The 24,837-nt window shown below is 41.3% G+C and overlaps 1 pseudogene; it reads right to left on the bottom strand.

Moving 5' to 3' along the window:
• LOC135509752 (sodium/potassium/calcium exchanger 1-like) overlaps positions 1-24,837 on the bottom strand; it is a 66,604-nt pseudogene that overhangs the window by 26,572 nt on the left and 15,195 nt on the right.

Below are 24,837 nucleotides of genomic sequence, written 5' to 3' on the forward strand. Positions count from 1 at the left end.
ACAATACCTCAGATAACCCTTTAGGGGTGGTAGACTGCAACCATTACACAATACCTCAGATAACCCTTTAGGGGTGGTAGACTGCAACCGTTACACAATTCCTCAGATAACCCTTTAGGGGTGGTAGACTGCAACCGTTACACAATACCTCAGATAACCCTTTAGGGGTGGTAGTCTGCAACCGTTACACAATACCTCAGATAACCCTTTAGGGGTGGTAGACTGCAACCATTACACAATACCTCATAACCCTTTAGGGGTGGTAGACTGCAACCGTTACACAATACCTCAGATAACCCTTTAGGGGTGGTAGACTGCAACCGTTACACAATACCTCAGATAACCCTTTAGGGGTGGTAGACTGCAATCGTTACACAATACCTCAGATAACCCTTTAGGGGTGGTAGACATTAACCGTTACACAATACCTCAGATAACCATTTAGGGGTGGTAGACTGCAACCATTACACAATCCCTCAGTTAACCCTTTAGGGGTGGTAGACTGCAACCGTTACACAATACCTCATAACCCTTTAGGGGTGGTAGACTGCAACCATTACACAACACCTCAGATTACCCTTTAGGGGTGGTAGACATTAACCGTTACACAATACCTCAGATAACCCTTTAGGGGTGGTAGACTGCAACCGTTACACAATACCTCAGATAACCCTTTAGGGGTGGTAGACATTAACCATTACACAATACCTCAGATAACCCTTTAGGGGTGGTAGACTGCAACCGTTACACAATACCTCAGATAACCCTTTAGGGGTGGTAGACTGCAACCGTTACACAATACCTCATAACCCTTTAGGGGTGGTAGACTGCAACCGTTACACAATACCTCAGATAACCCTTTAGGGGTGGTAGACTGCAACCATTACACAATACCTCAGATAACCCTTTAGGGGTGGTAGACTGCAACCATTACACAATACCTCATAACCCTTTAGGGGTGGTAGACTGCAACCGTTACACAATACCTCAGATAACCCTTTAGGGGTGGTAGACTGCAACCGTTACACAATACCTCAGATAACCCTTTAGGGGTGGTATAGACTGCAACCATTACACAATACCTCAGATAACCCTTTAGGGGTGGTAGACTGGAACCGTTACACAATACCTCAGATAACCCTTTAGGGGTGGTAGACTGCAACCGTTACACAATACCTCAGATAACCCTTTAGGGGTGGTAGACTGGAACCGTTACACAATACCTCAGATAACCCTTTAGGGGTGGTAGTCTGCAACCGTTACACAATACCTCAGATAACCCTTTAGGGGTGGTAGACTGGAACCGTTACACAATACCTCAGATAACCCTTTAGGGGTGGTAGACTGCAACCGTTACACAATACCTCAGATAACCCTTTAGGGGTGGTAGTCTGCAACCGTTACACAATACCTCATAACCCTTTAGGGGTGGTAGACTGCATCCGTTACACAATACCTCAGATAACCCTTTAGGGGTGGTAGTCTGCAACCATTACACAATACCTCAGATAACCCTTTAGGGGTGGTAGACTGCAACCGTTACACAATACCTCAGATAACCCTTTAGGGGTGGTAGACTGGAACCGTTACACAATACCTCAGATAACCCTTTAGGGGTGGTAGACTGGAACCGTTACACAATACCTCAGATAACCCTTTAGGGGTGGTAGACTGCAACCGTTACACAATACCTCAGATAACCCTTTAGGGGTGGTAGACTGCAACCATTACACAATACCTCAGATAACCCTTTAGGGGTGGTAGACTGCAACCATTACACAGTACCTCAGATAACCCTTTAGGGGTGGTAGACTGCAACCGTTACACAATACCTCAGATAACCCTTTAGGGGTGGTAGACTGCAACCATTACACAATACCTCAGATATCCCTTTAGGGGTGGTAGACTGCAACCATTACACAATACCTCAGATAACCCTTTAGGGGTGGTAGACTGCAACCGTTACACAGTACCTCAGATAACCCTTTAGGGGTGGTAGACTGCAACCGTTACACAATACCTCAGATAACCCTTTAGGGGTGGTAGACTGCAACCGTTACACAATACCTCAGATAACCCTTTAGGGGTCGTAGACATTAACTGTTACACAGTACCTCAGATAACCCTTTAGGTGTGGTAGACTGCAACCGTTACACAATACCTCAGATAACCCTTTAGGGGTGGTGGGCTGCAACCGTTACACAGTACCTCAGATAACCCTTAATCCATTAAGGGCAATTGACATTAACAAGGGAAAACATTCCAGGCCTGGTTATTTTATGTTAATGAATATTTCATTCACCGTTAGAAAACCCATTGCAGGTGGCTACTGTGAAAACTCTACACTTTACCCCAGGATACCCATTACGGGCGGAAACTATATGAATCAAATGATTATGGAGGCATTCATGCATAAAAGCGTGCATACTTATTTTAAATGTATGTAGTTCTGTTCTTGTCTATGAATGTTCTGCATTATGTCATGTAGCTGCTGCTTTTGCAGTAGCTAATAGGATCCTGATAAACTACCCTGGGGGTCCTAGTAAACTACCCTGGGGATCCTAGTAAACTACCCCTGGGGGTCCTAGTAAACTACCCCTGGGGGTCCTAGTAAACTACCCCTGGGGATCCTAGTAAACTACCCCTGGGGGTCCTAGTAAACTATCCCTGGGGATCCTAGTAAACTACCCCTGGGAATCCTAGTAAACTACCCTGGGGATCCTAGTAAACTACCCCTGGGGATCCTAGTAAACTACCCCTGGGGATCCTAGTAAACTACCCCTGGGGATCCTAGTAAACTACCCTGGGGATCCTAGTAAACTACCCCTGGGATCCTAGTAAACTACCCCTGGGGATCCTAGTAAACTACCCCTGGGGATCCTAGTAAACTACCCCTGGGGATCCTAGTAAACTATCCCTGGGGATCCTACTAAACTACCGCAGGGGATCCTACTAAACTACCCCTGGGGATCCTAGTAAACTACCCCTGGGGATCCTAGTAAACTACCCCTGGGGATCCTAGTAAACTACCCCTGGGGATCCTAGTAAACTACCCCTGGGGATCCTAGTAAACTACCCTGGGGATCCTAGTAAACTACCCCTGGGGATCCTAGTAAACTATCCCTGGGGATCCTAGTAAACTACCCGGGGGATCCCCCTGGGGATCCTAGTAAACTACCCCTGGGGATCCTACTAAACTACCCCTGGGGATCCTAGTAAACTACCCCTGGGGATCCTACTAAACTACCCTGGGGATCCTAATAAACTACCCCTGGGGATCCTACTAAACTAAACTACCCTGGGGATCCTAAACTACCCCCTGGGGATCCTAAACTACCCTGATCCTACTAAACTACTGCGGGGGATCCTACTAAACTACCCCTGGGGATCCTACTAAACTACCCCTGGGGATCCTAATAAACTACCCTGGGGATCCTAGTAAACTACCCCTGGGGATCCTAATAAACTACCCCTGGGGATCCTAGTAAACTACCCCTGGGGATCCTAGTAAACTACCCCTGGGGATCCTAGTAAACTACCCCTGGGGATCCTAGTAAACTACCCTGGGGATCCTACTAAACTACTGCGGGGATCCTACTAAACTACCCCTGGGTATCCTAGTAAACTACCCCTGGGGATCCTAGTAAACTACCCCTGGGGATCCTACTAAACTACCCCTGGGGATCCTACTAAACTACTGCGGGGGATCCTACTAAATTACCCCTGGGGATCCTAATAAACTACCCCTGGGGATCCTAGTAAACTACCCCTGGGGATCCTAGTAAACTACCCCTGGGGGTCCTAGTAAACTACCCCTGGGGATCCTAGTAAACTACCCTTGGGGGTCCTAGTAAACTACCCCCGGGGGTCCTAGTAAACTACCCCTGGGTATCCTAGTAAACTACCCCTGGGGATCCTAGTAAACTACCCCTGGGGATCCTAGTAAACTACCCCTGGGGATCCTAGTAAACTACCCCTGGGGATCCTAGTAAACTACCCTGGGGATCCTAGGGGATCCTAGTAAACTACCCCTGGGTATCCTAGTAAACTACCCCTGGGGATCCTAGTAAACTACCCCTGGGGATCCTAGTAAACTACCCCTGGGGATCCTACTAAACTACCCCTGGGGATCCTAGTAAACTACCCCTGGGGATCCTAGTAAACTACCCCTGGGGATCCTAGTAAACTACCCCTGGGGATCCTAGTAAACTACCCCTGGGGATCCTAGTAAACTAACCCTGGGGATCCTAGTAAACTAACCCTGGGGATCCTAGTAACCCTGGGGATCCTAGTAATCCTAGTAAACTATCCCTGGGGACTAGTAAACCCCTGGGGATCCTAGTAAACTACCCCTGGGGATCCTAGTAAACTACCCTGGGGATCCTAGTAAACTAACCCTGGGGATCCTACTAAACTAACCCTGGGGATCCTAGTAAACTACCCCTGGGGATCCTAGTAAACTACCCCTGGGGATCCTACTAAACTACCACTGGGGATCCTACTAAACTACTGCGGGGGATCCTACTAAACTACCGCAGGGGATCCTACTAAACTACCCCTGGGGATCCTACTAAACTACCCCTGGGGATCCTAGTAAACTACCCCTGGGGATCCTAGTAAACTACCCCTGGGGATCCTAGTAAACTACCCCTGGGGATCCTACTAAACTACCCCTGGGGATCCTAGTAAACTACCCCTGGGGATCCTACTAAACTACTGCGGGGGATCCTACTAAACTACCCCTGGGGATCCTAGTAAACTACCGCAGGGGATCCTAGTAAACTACCCCTGGGGATCCTACTAAACTACCGCAGGGGATCCTACTAAACTAACCCTGGGGATCCTACTAAACTACCGCAGGGGATCCTACTAAACTACCCCTGGGGATCCTACTAAACTACCCCTGGGGATCCTAGTAAACTACCCCTGGGGATCCTAGTAAACTACCCCTGGGGATCCTAGTAAACTACCCCTGGGGATCCTAGTAAACTACCCCTGGGGATCCTAGTAAACTACCCCTGGGGGTCCTACTAAACTATCCCTGGGGATCCTACTAAACTACCGCAGGGGATCCTACTAAACTAACCCTGGGGATCCTAGTAAACTATCCCTGGGGATCCTAGTAAACTACCCCTGGGGATCCTAGTAAACTACCCCTGGGGATCCTACTAAACTACCCCTGGGGATCCTAATAAACTACCCCTGAGGATCCTACTAAACTACCCCTGGGGATACTAGTAAACTACCCCTGGGGATACTAGTAAACTACCCCTGGGGATCCTAGTAAACTACCCCTGGGGATCCTAGTAAACTACCCCTGGGGATCCTAGTAAACTACCCCTGGGGATCCTACTAAACTACCCTGGGGATCCTACTGCCTAGTTGTTTACCTTTAATAGTTTCTTGTCTTCTGGGGCAGGAGGGCTACTATTCTGACCTGCTGTCTCATCCTGTGGACAAAAAGAATTCACCAGATCTTAAAACATTCCAGAACACGCCACCCCTTCAAATGGACTCTTTTGACTCATGAATGACTCATCAGTGAGGGAATGACTCATCAGTGAGGGAATGACTCATCAGTGAGTGAATGACTCATCAGTGAGTGAATGACTCATCATGTTTGATCAACAACATCTGTTTTTGAATGAGGTATGGTTGTATCATTTGCTTTGAGAACATGCTTTAACTTTAAAGGAAATATGGCTGAATTAGAGCTTATGATCAACAACATGTGCCTTAAAAACTTGGATTAAGTTTATGGAGGGATTTTGAAGGAGATATATGGTTTAATCAGGTCCTCCACGTATGTTTGAGGGAACCAGATGAATAATGAGCTGTATGACATGATTCTCCTTACACAGGAGCCAGCCTCCATGTCTGTTCTCACAACATTATCTTCATTATCGACCCCTGACGTGCAGATATCCCTCCCAATTGCTACTATTTATTTTTTTATTTTACCTTTATTTAACTAGGCAAGACAGTTAAGAACAAATTCTTATTTTCAATGACGGGCTAGGAACAGTGGGTTAACTGTCTTGTTCAGGGGCAGAACGACAGATTTTTACCTTGTCAGCTCGGGGATTCAATCTTGCAACCTTTCGGTTACTAGTCCAACGCTCTAACCACTAGGCTACGCTGCCTCTAACCACTAGGCTACCTGCCTCTAACCACTAGCCTCTAACCACTAGGCTACGCTACGCTGCCTCTAACCACTAGGCTATGTTGCCTCTAACCACTAGTCTATGCTGCCTCTAACCACTAGGCTACGCTGCCTCTATGTTGGGGTTTTGGTATAATTTCCAATTAGAGGCAGCTGGTAATCGTTGTCTCTAATTGGGGATCATACTTAAGTAGCATTTTTTCCACCTGTGGGTTATGGGATATTGTTTATGATTGGAGTTAGTGCACATAGCACCTCAGTAGTCACGGTTTGTTTATTTATTGTTTTGTTTTGTTAAGTTTCACTAATATTAAAGTATGTGGAACTCATATCGCGCTGCGTCTTGGTCCGACCATTATTACGAACATCGTGACAGTATCTGTAACAAAGGAACACTATACCAAAATAGTTCAAATATACACTACCAGTTATCAGCTATCTGAGCAGCTTACCGATCGCTGCAGCTGTACATAGTCCATCTGTAAATAGCCCACCCAATCTACCTACCTCATCCCCATATTGTTTTATTTACTTTTCTGCTCTTTTGCACACCAGTATTTCCAGTATCTCTAGTTGCACATCATCATCTGCACATCTGTCACTCCTGTGTTAATCTGCTAAATTGTAATTACTTTGCTACTATGGCCTATTTATTGCCTTACCTCCTTACGCCATTTGCACACGTTGTATATAGACTTTTCTATTGTGTTATTGACTGTACGCTTGTTTATTCCATGTGTAACTAACGCTGTGTTGTTGTTTGTGTCACACTGCTTTGCTTTATTTTGGACAGGTTGCCGTTGTAACTGAGGACTTGTTCTCAACTGGCCTACCTCGTTAAATAAAGGTGAAATGAAAAAATAACTAAAAATTAGTGTCTAGTTTGAGAAACAGATGCCTCAAGTCCTCAACTGGCAGCTTCATTAAATAGTACTCGCAAAACACCAGTCTCAACATCAACAGTGAAGAGGCGACTCCCGGATGCTGGTCTTCTAGGCAGAGTTCCTCTGTCCAGTGTCTGTGTTCTTTTGCCCATCTTAATCTTTTCTTTTTATTGGCCAGTCTGAAATATGGCATTTTCTTTGCAACTCTGACTAGAAAGCCAGCATCCCGGAGTCGCCTCTTCACTGTTGACGTTGAGCTTTCATTTCTAAGAACAAGAATAGACTGACGAGTTTCAGAAGAAAGTTCTTGGTTTCTGGCCATTTTGAGCCATAATCAAACCCACAAACAAGGACGTTTCTAAGTGACCCCAAACCTTTGAACGGTATTGTAAGTTCTCCTGTATACTCTAAAGAATTTGTTCTTAACTGACTTGCCTAGTTAAATAAATACATGCAAATAAAATGTACCTTATCAGGTTCATCCTCAACAGCCACAGTGATGATATTAATGATGTGCTGATGTTTCCTGAGCTGGTTCTTGAATGCTGCCTCCAGCTGAACGTTGTACTTCATGAAGCAGACATAGGAGCTGTAGCCAGCCACCAGCATTATACTCTCATACCACATGATGGTGTTGTCCAGGAAGAAGATTATCAACATGATCAGGTCTGAAAACAATATAGATGTTAATTCATCAATAGTAAGGGGTTAGAGGACACAGCAGGAGGTTAGAGGACACAGCAGGAGGTTAGAGGACACAGCAAGAGGCTAGAGGACACAGCAAGAGGCTAGAGGTCACAGCAAGAGGCTAGAGGACACAGCAAGAGGCTAGAGGACACAGCAAGAGGCTAGAGGACACAGCAAGAGGTTAGAGGACACAGCAAGAGGTTAGAGGACACAGCAAGAGGTTAGAGGACACAGCAAGAGGTTAGAGGACACAGCAAGAGGCTAGAGGACACAGCAAGAGGCTAGAGGACACAGCAAGAGGCTAGAGGACACAGCAAGAGGCTAGAGGACACAGCAAGAGGCTAGAGGACACAGCAAGAGGTGAGAGGTTAGGTAAATGATCATGTTGTGAATAATAGTTGCATCCCAAATAGCTTCAATTGCAATTATATGCCAGTGAGTGCTGACCTTTATATTATATGCCAGTGAGTGCTGACCTTTATATTATATGCCAGTGAGTGCTGACCTTTATATTATATGCCAGTGAGTGCTGACCTTTATATTATATGCCAGTAAGTGCTGACCTTTATATTATATGCCAGTGAGTGCTGACCTTTATATTATATGCCAGTGAGTGCTGACCTTTATATTATATGCTAGTGAGTGCTGACCTTTATATGCCAGTGAGTGCTGACCTTTATATTATATGCCAGTGAGTGCTGACCTTTATATTATATGCCAGTGAGTGCTGACCTTTATATTATATGCCAGTGAGTGCTGGCCTTTATATTATATGCCAGTGAGTGCTGGCCTTTATATTATATGCCAGTGAGTGCTGGCCTTTATATTATATGCCAGTGAGTGCTGACCTTTATATGCCAGTGAGTGCTGACCTTTATATTATATGCCAGTGAGAGCTGACCTTTATATATTATGCTAGTGAGTGCTGACCTTTATACCTGGCCTTTATATTATATGCCAGTGAGTGCTGACCTTTATATTATATGCCAGTGAGTGCTGACCTTTATATTATATGCCAGTGAGTGCTGACCTTTATATTATATGCCAGTGAGTGCTGACCTTTATATTATATGCCAGTGAGTGCTGACCTTTATATGCCAGTGAGTGCTGGCCTTTATATTATATGCCAGTGAGTGCTGACCTTTATATTATATGCCAGTGAGTGCTGACCTTTATATTATATGCCAGTGAGTGCTGACCTATATATTATATGCCAGTGGGTGCTGACCTTTATATTATATGCCAGTGAGTGCTGACCTTTATATTATATGCCAGTGAGTGCTGACCTTTATATTATATGCCACTGAGTGCTGACCTTTATATTATATGCCACTGAGTGCTGACCTTTATATTATATGCCAGTGAGTGCTGACCTTTATATTATATGCCAGTGAGTGCTGGCCTTTACATTATATGCCAGTGAGTGCTGACCTTTACATTATATGCCAGTGAGTGCTGACCTTTATATTATATGCCAGTGAGTGCTGACCTTTATATTATATGCCAGTGAGTGCTGACCTTTATATTATATGCCAGTGAGTGCTGACCTTTATATGCCAGTGAGTGCTGACCTTTACATTATATGCCAGTGAGTGCTGACCTTTATATGCCAGTGAGTGCTGACCTTTATATTATATGCCAGTGAGTGCTGACCTTTATATTATATGCCAGTGAGTGCTGGCCTTTATATTATATGCCAGTGAGTGCTGGCCTTTATATTATATGCCAGTGAGTGCTGACCTTTACATTATATGCCAGTGAGTGCTGGCCTTTATATTATATGCCACTGAGTGCTGACCTTTATATTAAATGCCAGTGAGTGCTGACCTTCATATTATATGCCAGTGAGTGCTGGCCTTTATATTATATGCCAGTGAGTGCTGACCTTTATATTATATGCCAGTGAGTGCTGACCTTTATATTATATGCCAGTGAGTGCTGGCCTTTATATTATATGCCAGTGAGTGCTGGCCTTTATATTATATGCCAGTGAGTGCTGACCTTTATATGCCAGTGAGTGCTGACCTTTATATTATATGCCAGTGAGAGCTGACCTTTATATTATATGCCAGTGAGAGCTGACCTTTATATATTATGCTAGTGAGTGCTGACCTTTATATGCCAGTGAGTGCTGGCCTTTATATTATATGCCAGTGAGTGCTGACCTTTATATTATATGCCAGTGAGTGCTGACCTTTATATTATATGCCAGTGAGTGCTGACCTATATATTATATGCCAGTGAGTGCTGACCTTTATATTATATGCCAGTGAGTGCTGACCTTTATATTATATGCCAGTGAGTGCTGGCCCTTTATATTATATGCCAGTGATTGCTGACCTTTATATTATATGCCAGTGAGTGCTGACCTTTATATTATATGCCAGTGAGTGCTGACCTTTATATTATATGCCAGTGAGTGCTGACCTTTATATTATATGCCAGTGAGTGCTGACCTTTATATTATATGCCAGTGAGTGCTGACCTTTATATTATATGCCAGTGAGTGCTGACCTTTATATTATATGCCAGTGAGTGCTGACCTTTATATTATATGCCAGTGAGTGCTGGCCTTTATATTATATGCCACTGAGTGCTGACCTTTATATTATATGCCAGTGAGTGCTGATTATATGCCAGTGAGTGCTGACCTTTATATTATATGCCAGTGAGTGCTGGCCAGTTTATATTATATGCCAGTGAGTGCTGACCTTTATATTATATGCCAGTGAATGCTGACCTTTATATTATATGCCAGTGTGTGCTGGCCTTTATATTATATGCCAGTGAGAGCTGACCTTTATATTATATGCCAGTGAGTGCTGACCTTTACATTATATGCCAGTGAGTGCTGACCTTTACATTATATGCCAGTGAGTGCTGACCTTTATATATTATGCTAGTGAGTGCTGACCTTTACATTATATGCCAGTGAGTGCTGACCTTTATATATTATGCTAGTGAGTGCTGGCCTTTATATTATATGCCAGTGAGTGCTGACCTTTATATTATATGCCAGTGAATGCTGACCTTTATATTATATGCCAGTGTGTGCTGGCCTTTATATTATATGCCAGTGAGAGCTGACCTTTATATTATATGCCAGTGAGTGCTGACCTTTACATTATATGCCAGTGAGTGCTGACCTTTACATTATATGCCAGTGTGTGCTGGCCTTTATATTATATGCCAGTGAGTGCTGACCTTTATATTATATGCCAGTGAGTGCTGGCCTTTATATTATATGCCAGTGAGTGCTGACCTTTATATTATATGCCAGTGAATGCTGACCTTTATATTATATGCCAGTGTGTGCTGGCCTTTATATTATATGCCAGTGAGAGCTGACCTTTATATTATATGCCAGTGAGTGCTGACCTTTATATTATATGCCAGTGAGTGCTGACCTTTATATTATATGCCAGTGAATGCTGACCTTTATATTATATGCCAGTGTGTGCTGGCCTTTATATATTATTTGAGTGCTGACCTTTATATGCCAGTGAGTGCTGACCTTTATATTATATGCCAGTGAGTGCTGACCTTTACATTATATGCCAGTGAGTGCTGACCTTTATATGCCAGTGAGTGCTGACCTTTATATTATATGCCAGTGAGTGCTGACCTTTATATTATATGCCAGTGAGTGCTGACCTTTATATTATATGCCAGTGAGTGCTGACCTTTATATGCCAGTGAGTGTTGACCTTTACATTATATGCCAGTTAGTGCTGACCTTTATATGCCAGTGAGTGCTGACCTTTATATTATATGCCAGTGAGTGCTGACCTTTATATTATATGCCAGTGAGTGCTGACCTTTATATTATATGCCAGTGAGTGCTGGCCTTTATATTATATGCCAGTGAGTGCTGACCTTTATATTATATGCCAGTGAGTGCTGACCTTTATATTATATGCCAGTGAGTGCTGACCTTTACATTATATGCCAGTGAGTGCTGACCTTTATATGCCAGTGAGTGCTGACCTTTATATTATATGCCAGTGAGTGCTGACCATTTATATGCCAGTGAGTGCTGACCTTTATATGCCAGTGAGTGCTGACCTTTATATGCCAGTGAGTGCTGACCTTTATATTATATGCCAGTGAGTGCTGACCTTTATATTATATGCCAGTGAGTGCTGACCTTTATATTATATGCCAGTGAGTGCTGACCTTTATATTATATGCCAGTGAGTGCTGACCTTTATATTATATGCCAGTGAGTGCTGACCTTTATATTATATGCCAGTGAGTGCTGACCTTTATATTATATGCCAGTGAGTGCTGACCTTTATATTATATGCCAGTGAGTGCTGACCTTTATATTATATGCCAGTGAGTGCTGACCTTTATATTATATATGCTTTATATTATATGCCAGTGAGTGCTGACCTTTATATTATATGCCAGTGAGTGCTGACCTTTATATTATATGCCAGTGAGTGCTGACTTTATATTATATGCTTGCTATATTATATGCCAGTGAGTGCTGACCTTTATATTATATGCTAGTGAGTGCTGACCTTTATATTATATGCCAGTGAGTGCTGACCTTTATATTATATGCCAGTGAGTGCTGACCTTTATATTACATGCCAGTGAGTGCTGACCTTTATATGCCAGTGAGTGCTGACCTTTATATGCCAGTGAGTGCTGACCTTTATATGCCAGTGAGTGCTGACCTTTATATGCCAGTGAGTGCTGACCTTTATATTATATGCCAGTGAGTGCTGACCTTTATATTATATGCCAGTGAGTGCTGACCTTTATATTATATGCCAGTGAGTGCTGACCTTTATATTATATGCCAGTGAGTGCTGACCTTTATATTATATGCCAGTGAGTGCTGACCTTTATATTATATGCCAGTGAGTGCTGACCTTTATATTATATGCCAGTGAGTGCTGACCTTTATATTATATGCCAGTGAGTGCTGACCTTTATATTATATGCCAGTGAGTGCTGACCTTTATATGCCAGTGAGTGCTGACCTTTATATGCCAGTGAGTGCTGACCTTTATATTATATGCCAGTGAGTGCTGACCTTTATATTATATGCCAGTGAGTGCTGACCTTTATATTATATGCCAGTGAGTGCTGACCTATTATATTATATGCCAGTGAGTGCTGACCTTTATATTATATGCCAGTGAGTGCTGACCTTTATATTATATGCCAGTGAGTGCTGACCTTTATATTATATGCCAGTGAGTGCTGACCTTTATATTACATGCCAGTGAGTGCTGATTATATGCCAGTGAGTGCTGACCTTTATATTATATGCCAGTGAGTGCTGACCTTTATATTATATGCCAGTGAGTGCTGACCTTTATATTATATGCCAGTGAGTGCTGACCTTTATATTATATGCCAGTGAGTGCTGACCTTTATATTATATGCCAGTGAGTGCTGACCTTTATATTATATGCCAGTGAGTGCTGACCTTTATATTATATGCCAGTGAGTGCTGACCTTTATATTATATGCCAGTGAGTGCTGACCTTTATATTATATGCCAGTGAGTGCTGACCTTTATATTATATGCCAGTGAGTGCTGACCTTTATATTATATGCCAGTGAGTGCTGACCTTTTATATGCCAGTGAGTGCTGACCTTTATATTATATGCCAGTGAGTGCTGACCTTTATATTATATGCCAGTGAGTGCTGACCTTTATATTATATGCCAGTGAGTGCTGACCTTATATTATATTATATGCCAGTGAGTGCTGACCTTTATATTATATGCCAGTGAGTGCTGACCTTTATATTATATGCCAGTGAGTGCTGACCTTTATATGCCAGTGAGTGCTGACCTTTATATTATATGCCAGTGAGAGCTGACCTTTATTATATGCCAGTGAGTGCTGACCTTTATATGCCAGTGAGTGCTGACCTTTATATTATATGCCAGTGAGTGCTGACCTTTATATTATATGCCAGTGAGTGCTGACCTTTATATTATATGCCAGTGAGTGCTGACCTTTATATTATATGCCAGTGAGTGCTGACCTTTATATTATATGCCAGTGAGTGCTGACCTTTATATTATATGCCAGTGAGTGCTGACCTTTATATGCCAGTGAGTGCTGACCTTTATATGCCAGTGAGTGCTGGCCTTTATATTATATGCCAGTGAGTGCTGACCTTTATATTATATGCCAGTGAGTGCTGACCTCTATATTATATATGCCAGTGAGTGCTGACCTTTATATTATATGCCAGTGAGTGCTGACCTTTATATTATATGCCAGTGATATGCTGACCTTTATATTATATGCCAGTGAGTGCTGACCTTTATATTATATGCCAGTGAGTGCTGACCTTTATATTATATGCCAGTGAGTGCTGACCTTTATATTATATGCCAGTGAGTGCTGACCTTTATATTATATGCCAGTGAGTGCTGACCTTTATATGCCAGTGAGTGCTGACCTTTATATTATATGCCAGTGAGTGCTGACCTTTATATTATATTCCAGTGAGTGCTGACCTTTATATTATATGCCAGTGAGTGCTGACCTTTATGCCAGTGAGTGCTGACCTTTATTTATATGCCAGTGAGTGCTTACCTTTATATGCCAGTGAGTGCTGACCTTTATATGCCAGTGAGTGCTGACCTTTATATGCCAGTGAGTGCTGACCTTTATATTATATGCCAGTGAGTGCTGACCTTTATATTATATGCCAGTGAGTGCTGACCTTTATATTATATGCCAGTGAGTGCTGACCTTTATATTATATGCCAGTGAGTGCTGACCTTTATATTATATTATATGCCAGTGAGTGCTGACCTTTATATTATATGCCAGTGAGTGCTGACCTTTATATTATATGCCAGTGAGTGCTGACCTTTATATTATATGCCAGTGAGTGCTGACCTATTATATTATATGCCAGTGAGTGCTGACCTTTATATTATATGCCAGTGAGTGCTGACCTTTATATTATATGCCAGTGAGTGCTGACCTTTATATTATATGCCAGTGAGTGCTGACCTTTATATTATATGCCAGTGAGTGCTGACCTTTATATTATATGCCAGTGAGTGCTGACCTTTATATTATATGCCAGTGAGTGCTGACCTTTATATTATATGCCAGTGAGTGCTGACCTTTATATTATATGCCAGTGAGTGCTGACCTTTATATTACATGCCAGTGAGTGCTGACCTTTATATGCCAGTGAGTGCTGACCTTTATATTATATGCCAGTGAGTGCTGACCTTATATTATATGCCAGTGAGTGCTGACCTTTATATTATATGCCAGTGAGTGCTGACCTTTATATTATATGCCAGTGAGTGCTGACCTTTATATTATATGCCAGTGAGTGCTGCTTGATATTATATGCCAGTAAGTTGACCTTTATATTATATGCCAGTGAGTGCTGACCTTTATATTATATGCCAGTGAGTGCTGACCTTTATATTATATGCCAGTGAGTGCTGACCTTTATATTATATGCCAGTGAGTGCTGACCTTTATATTATATTAGTGAGTGCTGATTATATGCCAGTGAGTGCTGACCTTTATATTATATGCCAGTGAGTGCTGACCTTTATATTATATGCCAGTGAGTGCTGACCTTTATATTATATGCCAGTGAGTGCTGGCCTTTATATTATATGCCAGTGAGTGCTGACCTTTATATTAGTGCTGACCTTTATATTATATGCCAGTGAGTGCTGACCTTTATATTATATGCCAGTGAGTGCTGACCTTTATATGCCAGTGAGTGCTGACCTTTATATTATATGCCAGTGAGTGCTGACCTTATATATATTATTTATATTATATGCCAGTGAGTGCTGACCTTTATATTATATGCCAGTGAGTGCTGACCTTTATATTATATGCCAGTGAGTGCTGACCTTTATATTATATGCCAGTGAGTGCTGACCTTTATATTATATGCCAGTGAGTGCTGACCTTTATATTATATGCCAGTGAGTGCTGACCTTTATATTATATGCCAGTGAGTGCTGACCTATTATATTATATGCCAGTGAGTGCTGACCTTTATATTATATGCCAGTGAGTGCTGACCTTTATATTATATGCCAGTGAGTGCTGACCTTTATATTATATGCCAGTGAGTGCTGACCTTTATATTATATGCCAGTGAGTGCTGACCTTTATATTATATGCCAGTGAGTGCTGACCTTTATATTATATGCCAGTGAGTGCTGACCTTTATATTATATGCCAGTGAGTGCTGACCTTTATATTATATGCCAGTGAGTGCTGACCTTTATATTATATGCCAGTGAGTGCTGACCTTTATATTATATGCCAGTGAGTGCTGACCTTTATATTATATGCCAGTGAGTGCTGACCTTTATATTATATGCCAGTGAGTGCTGACCTTTATATTATATGCCAGTGAGTGCTGACCTTTATATTATATGCCAGTGAGTGCTGACCTTTATATTATATGCCAGTGAGTGCTGACCTTTATATGCCAGTGAGTGCTGGCCTTTATATTATATGCCACTGAGTGCTGACCTTTATATGCCAGTGAGTGCTGACCTTTATATTATATGCCAGTGAGTGCTGACCTTTATATTATATGCCAGTGAGTGCTGGCCTTTATATTATATGCCAGTGAGTGCTGGCCTTTATATTATATGCCAGTGAGTGCTGACCTTTACATTATATGCCAGTGAGTGCTGACCTTTATATTATATGCCAGTGAGTGCTGACCTTTATATTAAATGCCAGTGAGTGCTGACCTTCATATTATATGCCAGTGAGTGCTGGCCTTTATATTATATGCCAGTGAGTGCTGACCTTTATATTATATGCCAGTGAGTGCTGACCTTTATATTATATGCCAGTGAGTGCTGACCTTTATATTATATGCCAGTGAGTGCTGGACCTTTATATTATATGCCAGTGAGTGCTGACCTTTATATTATATGCCAGTGAGTGCTGACCTTTATATTATATGCCAGTGTGAGTGCTGACCTTTATATTATATGCCAGTGAGAGCTGACCTTTATATTATATGCCAGTGAGTGCTGACCTTTATATTATATGCCAGTGAGTGCTGACCTTTATATTATATGCCAGTGAGTGCTGACCTTTATATATTATGCTAGTGAGTGCTGACCTTTATATTATATGCCAGTGAGTGCTGACCTTTATATTATATGCTAGTGAGTGCTGGCCTTTATATTATATGCCAGTGAGTGCTGACCTTTATATTATATGCCAGTGAATGCTGACCTTTATATTATATGCCAGTGAGTGCTGACCTTTATATTATATGCCAGTGAGTGCTGACCTTTATATTATATGCCAGTGAGTGCTGACCTTTACATTATATGCCAGTGAGTGCTGACCTTTACATTATATGCCAGTGAGTGCTGACCTTTATATTATATGCCAGTGAGTGCTGACCTTCATATTATATGCCAGTGAGTGCTGACCTTTATATTATATGCCAGTGAGTGCTGACCTTTATATTATATGCCAGTGAGTGCTGACCTTTATATTATATGCCAGTGTGTGCTGGCCTTTATATTATATGCCAGTGAGAGCTGACCTTTATATTATATGCCAGTGAGTGCTGACCTTTATATTATATGCCAGTGAGTGCTGACCTTTACATTATATGCCAGTGAATGCTGACCTTTATATTATATGCCAGTGAGTGCTGGCCTTTATATATTACCTAGTGAGTGCTGACCTTTATATGCCAGTGAGTGCTGACCTTTATATTATATGCCAGTGAGTGCTGACCTTTATATTATATGCCAGTGAGTGCTGACCTTTATATGCCAGTGAGTGCTGACCTTTATATTATATGCCAGTGAGTGCTGACCTTTATATTATACTGACCTTTATATTATATGCCAGTGAGTGCTGACCTTTATATGCCAGTGAGTGTTGACCTTTACATTATATGCCAGTGAGTGCTGACCTTTATTTATATGCCAGTGAGTGCTGACCTTTATATTATATGCCAGTGAGTGCTGACCTTTATATTATATGCCAGTGAGTGCTGACCTTTATATTATATGCCAGTGAGTGCTGACCTTTATATTATATGCCAGTGAGTGCTGACCTTTATATTATATGCCAGTGAGTGCTGACCTTTATATTATATGCCAGTGAGTGCTGACCTTTATATTATATGCCAGTGAGTGCTGACCTTTATTTATATGCCAGTGAGTGCTGACCTTTATATTATATGCCAGTTATATGCCAGTGAGTGCTGACCTTTATATGCCAGTGAGTGCTGACCTTTATATGCCAGTGAGTGCTGACCTTTATATTATATGCCAGTGAGTGCTGACCTTTATATTATATGCCAGTGAGTGCTGACCTTTATATTATATGCCAGTGAGTGCTGACCTTTATATTATATGCCAGTGAGTGCTGACCTTTATATTATATGCCAGTGAGTGCTGACCTTTATATTATATGCCAGTGAGTGCTGACCTTTATATTATATGCCAGTGAGTGCTGACCTTTATATTATATGCCAGTGAGTGCTGACCTTTATATTATATGCCAGTGAGTGCTGACCTTTATATTATATGCCAGTGAGTGCTGACCTTTATATTATATGCCAGTGAGTGCTGACCTTTATATTATATGCCAGTGAGTGCTGACCTTTATATTATATGCCAGTGAGTGCTGACCTTTATATGCCAGTGAGTGCTGACCTTTATATTATATGCCAGTGAGTGCTGACCTTTATATTATATGCCAGTGAGTGCTGACCTTTATATTATATGCCAGTGAGTGCTGACCTTTATATTATATGCCAGTGAGTGCTGACCTTTATATTATATTATATGCCAGTGAGTGCTGACTTTATTATATAGTAGTGCTGACCTTTATATGCCAGTGAGTGCTGACCTTTATATTATATGCCAGTGAGTGCTGACCTTTATATTATATGCCAGTGAGTGCTGACCTTTATATTATATGCCAGTGAGTGCTGACCTTTATATTATATGCCAGTGAGTGCTGACCTTTATATTATATGCCAGTGAGTGCTGACCTTTATATTATATGCCAGTGAGTGCTGACCTTTTATATGCCAGTGAGTGCTGACCTTTATATGCCAGTGAGTGCTGACCTTTATATTATATGCCAGTGAGTGCTGACCTTTATATTATATGCCAGTGAGTGCTGACCTTTATATTATATGCCAGTGAGTGCTGACCTTTATATTATATGCCAGTGAGTGCTGACCTTTATATTATATGCCAGTGAGTGCTGACCTTTATATTATATGCCAGTGAGTGCTGACCTTTATATTATATGCCAGTGAGTGCTGACCTTTATATTATATGCCAGTGAGTGCTGACCTTTATATTATATGCCAGTGAGTGCTGACCTTTATATGCCAGTGAGTGCTGACCTTTATATTATATGCCAGTGAGTGCTGACCTTTATATTATATGCCAGTGAGTGCTGACCTTTATATTATATGCCAGTGAGTGCTGACCTTTATATTATATGCCAGTGAGTGCTGACCTTTATATTATATGCCAGTGAGTGCTGACCTTTATATTATATGCCAGTGAGTGCTGACCTTTATATTATATGCCAGTGAGTGCTGACCTTTATATTATATGCCAGTGAGTGCTGACCTTTATATTATATGCCAGTGAGTGCTGACCTTTATATTATATGCCAGTGAGTGCTGACCTTTATATTATATGCCAGTGAGTGCTGACCTATTATATGCCAGTGAGTGCTGACCTTTATATTATATGCCAGTGAGTGCTGACCTTTATATTATATGCCAGTGAGTGCTGACCTTTATATTATATGCCAGTGAGTGCTGACCTTTATATTATATGCCAGTGAGTGCTGACCTTTATATTATATGCCAGTGAGTGCTGACCTTTATATTATATGCCAGTGAGTGCTGACCTTTATATGCCAGTGATGCCTTTATATTATATGCCAGTGAGAGCTGACCTTTATATATATGCTAGTGAGTGCTGACCTTTATATGCCAGTGAGTGCTGACCTTTATATTATATGCCAGTGAGTGCTGACCTTTATATTATATGCCAGTGAGTGCTGACCTTTATATTATATGCCAGTGAGTGCTGACCTTATATATTATATGCCAGTGAGTGCTGACCTTTATATTATATGCCAGTGAGAGCTGACCTTTATATTATATGCCAGTGAGTGCTGACCTTTATATATATATGCCAGTGAGTGCTGACCTTTATATTATATGCCAGTGAGTGCTGACCTTTATATTATATGCCAGTGAGTGCTGACCTTTATATTATATGCCAGTGAGTGCTGACCTTTATATTATATGCCAGTGAGTGCTGACCTTTATATTATATGCCAGTGAGTGCTGACCTTTATATTATATGCCAGTGAGTGCTGACCTTTATATTATATGCCAGTGAGTGCTGACCTTTATATTATATGCCAGTGAGTGCTGACCTTTATATTATATGCCAGTGAGTGCTGACCTTTATATTATATGCCAGTGAGTGCTGACCTTTATATTATATGCCAGTGAGTGCTGCCTTTACATTATATGCCAGTGAGTGCTGACCTTTACATTATATGCCAGTGAGTGCTGACCTTTATATTATATGCCAGTGAGTGCTGACCTTTATATTATATGCCAGTGAGTGCTGACCTTTATATTATATGCCAGTGAGTGCTGATATTATATGCCAGTGAGTGCTGACCTTTATATTATATTAGTGCTGATTATATGCCAGTGAGTGCTGACCTTTATATTATATGCCAGTGAGTGCTGACCTTTATATTATATGCCAGTGAGTGCTGACCTTTATATTATATGCCAGTGAGTGCTGACCTTTATATTATATGCCAGTGAGTGCTGACCTTTACATTATATGCCAGTGAGTGCTGGCCTTTATATTATATGCCAGTGAGTGCTGACCTTTATATTATATGCCAGTGAGTGCTGACCTTTATATTATATGCCAGTGAGTGCTGACCTTTATATTATATGCCAGTGAGTGCTGACCTTTATATTATATGCCAGTGAGTGCTGGCCTTTATATTATATGCCACTGAGTGCTGACCTTTATATGCCAGTGAGTGCTGACCTTTATATTATATGCCAGTGAGAGCTGACCTTTATATTATATGCCAGTGTGTGCTTTATATTATATGCCAGTGAGTGCCTTTATATTATATGCCAGTGAGAGCTGACCTTTATATTATATGCCAGTGAGTGCTGACCTTTACATTATATGCCAGTGAGTGCTGACCTTTACATTATATGCCAGTGAGTGCTGACCTTTATTTATATTAGTGAGTGCTGACCTTTACATTATATGCCAGTGAGTGCTGACCTTTATATATTATGCTAGTGAGTGCTGGCCTTTATATTATATGCCAGTGAGTGCTGACCTTTATATTATATGCCAGTGAATGCTGACCTTTATATTATATGCCAGTGTGTGCTGGCCTTTATATTATATGCCAGTGAGAGCTGACCTTTATATTATATGCCAGTGAGTGCTGACCTTTACATTATATGCCAGTGAGTGCTGACCTTTACATTATATGCCAGTGTGTGCTGGCCTTTATATTATATACCAGTGAGTGCTGACCTTCATATTATATGCCAGTGAGTGCTGGCCTTTATATTATATGCCAGTGAGTGCTGACCTTTATATTATATGCCAGTGAATGCTGACCTTTATATTATATGCCAGTGTGTGCTGGCCTTTATATTATATGCCAGTGAGAGCTGACCTTTATATTATATGCCAGTGAGAGCTGACCTTTATATTATATGCCAGTGAGTGCTGACCTTTACATTATATGCCAGTGAATGCTGACCTTTATATTATATGCCAGTGTGTGCTGGCCTTTATATATTATGCTAGTGAGTGCTGACCTTTATATGCCAGTGAGTGCTGACCTTTATATTATATGCCAGTGAGTGCTGACCTTTACATTATATGCCAGTGAGTGCTGACCTTTATATGCCAGTGAGTGCTGACCTTTATATTATATGCCAGTGAGTGCTGACCTTTATATTATATGCCAGTGAGTGCTGACCTTTATATTATATGCCAGTGAGTGCTGACCTTTATATGCCAGTGAGTGTTGACCTTTACATTATATGCCAGTTAGTGCTGACCTTTATATGCCAGTGAGTGCTGACCTTTATATTATATGCCAGTGAGTGCTGACCTTTATATTATATGCCAGTGAGTGCTGACCTTTATATTATATGCCAGTGAGTGCTGGCCTTTATATTATATGCCAGTGAGTGCTGACCTTTATATTATATGCCAGTGAGTGCTGATATTATATGCCAGTGAGTGCTGACCCATTATATGCCAGTGAGTGCTGACCTTTATATGCCAGTGAGTGCTGACCTTTATATTATATGCCAGTGAGTGCTGACCTTTATATGCCAGTGAGTGCTGACCTTTATATGCCAGTGAGTGCTGACCTTTATATGCCAGTGAGTGCTGACCTTTATATTATATGCCAGTGAGTGCTGACCTTTATATTATATGCCAGTGAGTGCTGACCTTTATATTATATGCCAGTGAGTGCTGACCTTTATATTATATGCCAGTGAGTGCTGACCTTTATATTATATGCCAGTGAGTGCTGACCTTTATATTATATGCCAGTGAGTGCTGACCTTTATATTATATGCCAGTGAGTGCTGACCTTTATATTATATGCCAGTGAGTGCTGACCTTTATATTATATGCCAGTGAGTGCTGACCTTTATATTATATGCCAGTGAGTGCTGACCTTTATATTATATGCCAGTGAGTGCTGACCTTTATATTATATGCCAGTGAGTGCTGACCTTTATATTATATGCCAGTGAGTGCTGCTGACCTTTATATGCCAGTGAGTGCTGACCTTTATATGCCAGTGAGTGCTGACCTTTATATTATATGCCAGTGAGTGCTGACCTTTATATTATATGCCAGTGAGTGCTGACCTTTATATTATATGCCAGTGAGTGCTGACCTTTATATGCCAGTGAGTGCTGACCTTTATATGCCAGTGAGTGCTGACCTTTATATGCCAGTGAGTGCTGACCTTTATATGCCAGTGAGTGCTGACCTTTATATTATATGCCAGTGAGTGCTGACCTTTATATTATATGCCAGTGAGTGCTGACCTTTATATTATATGCCAGTGAGTGCTGACCTTTATATTATATGCCAGTGAGTGCTGACCTTTATATTATATGCCAGTGAGTGCTGACCTTTATATGCCAGTGAGTGCTGACCTTTATATTATATGCCAGTGAGTGCTGACCTTTATATTATATGCCAGTGAGTGCTGACCTTTATATTATATGCCAGTGAGTGCTGACCTTTATATGCCAGTGAGTGCTGACCTTTATATGCCAGTGAGTGCTGACCTTTATATTATATGCCAGTGAGTGCTGACCTTTATATTATATGCCAGTGAGTGCTGACCTTTATATTATATGCCAGTGAGTGCTGACCTTTATATTATATGCCAGTGAGTGCTGACCTATATATTATATGCCAATGAGTGCTGACCTTTATATTATATGCCAGTGAGTGCTGACCTTTATATTATATGCCAGTGAGTGCTGACCTTTATATTATATGCCAGTGAGTGCTGACCTTTATATTACATGCCAGTGAGTGCTGACCTTTATATGCCAGTGAGTGCTGACCTTTATATTATATGCCAGTGAGTGCTGACCTATATATTATATGCCAATGAGTGCTGACCTTTATATTATATGCCAGTGGGTGCTGACCTTTATATTATATGCCAGTGAGTGCTGACCTTTATATTATATGCCAGTGAGTGCTGACCTTTATATTATATGCCAGTAAGTGCTGACCTTTATATTATATGCCAGTGAGTGCTGACCTTTATATTATATGCCAGTGAGTGCTGACCTTTATATTATATGCCAGTGAGTGCTGACCTTTATATTATATGCCAGTGAGTGCTGACCTTTATATTATATGCCAGTGAGTGCTGACCTTTATTTATATGCCAGTGAGTGCTGACCTTTATATTATATGCCAGTGAGTGCTGACCTTTATATTATATGCCAGTGAGTGCTGACCTTTATATTATATGCCAGTGAGTGCTGGCCTTTATATTATATGCCAGTGAGTGCTGGCCTTTATATTATATGCCAGTGAGTGCTGACCTTTATATTATATGCCAGTGAGTGCTGACCTTTATATGCCAGTGAGTGCTGACCTTTATATTATATGCCAGTGAGAGCTGACCTTTATATATTATGCTAGTGAGTGCTGACCTTTATATGCCAGTGAGTGCTGGCCTTTATATTATATGCCAGTGAGTGCTGACCTTTATATTATATGCCAGTGAGTGCTGACCTTTATATTATATGCCAGTGAGTGCTGACCTTTATATTATATGCCAGTGAGTGCTGACCTTTATATTATATGCCAGTGAGAGCTGACCTTTATATTATATGCCAGTGAGAGCTGACCTTTATATATTATGCTAGTGAGTGCTGACCTTTATATGCCAGTGAGTGCTGGCCTTTATATTATATGCCAGTGAGTGCTGACCTTTATATTATATGCCAGTGAGTGCTGACCTTTATATTATATGCCAGTGAGTGCTGACCTATATATTATATGCCAGTGAGTGCTGACCTTTATATTATATGCCAGTGAGTGCTGACCTTTATATTATATGCCAGTGAGTGCTGACCTTTATATTATATGCCAGTGAGTGCTGACCTTTATATTATATGCCAGTGAGTGCTGACCTTTATATTATATGCCAGTGAGTGCTGACCTTTATATTATATGCCAGTGAGTGCTGACCTTTATATTATATGCCAGTGAGTGCTGACCTTTATATTATATGCCAGTGAGTGCTGACCTTTATATTATATGCCAGTGAGTGCTGACCTTTATATTATATGCCAGTGAGTGCTGACCTTTATATTATATGCCAGTGAGTGCTGACCTTTATATTATATGCCAGTGAGTGCTGACCTTTATATTATATGCCAGTGAGTGCTGACCTTTATATTATATGCCAGTGAGTGCTGACCTTTATATTATATGCCAGTGAGTGCTGACCTTTATATTATATTATATGCCAGTGAGTGCTGA

This window comes from Oncorhynchus masou, chromosome 22 (genome assembly GCF_036934945.1).
Source record: "Oncorhynchus masou masou isolate Uvic2021 chromosome 22, UVic_Omas_1.1, whole genome shotgun sequence".
Classification (NCBI taxonomy): Eukaryota; Metazoa; Chordata; class Actinopteri; order Salmoniformes; family Salmonidae; genus Oncorhynchus; species Oncorhynchus masou.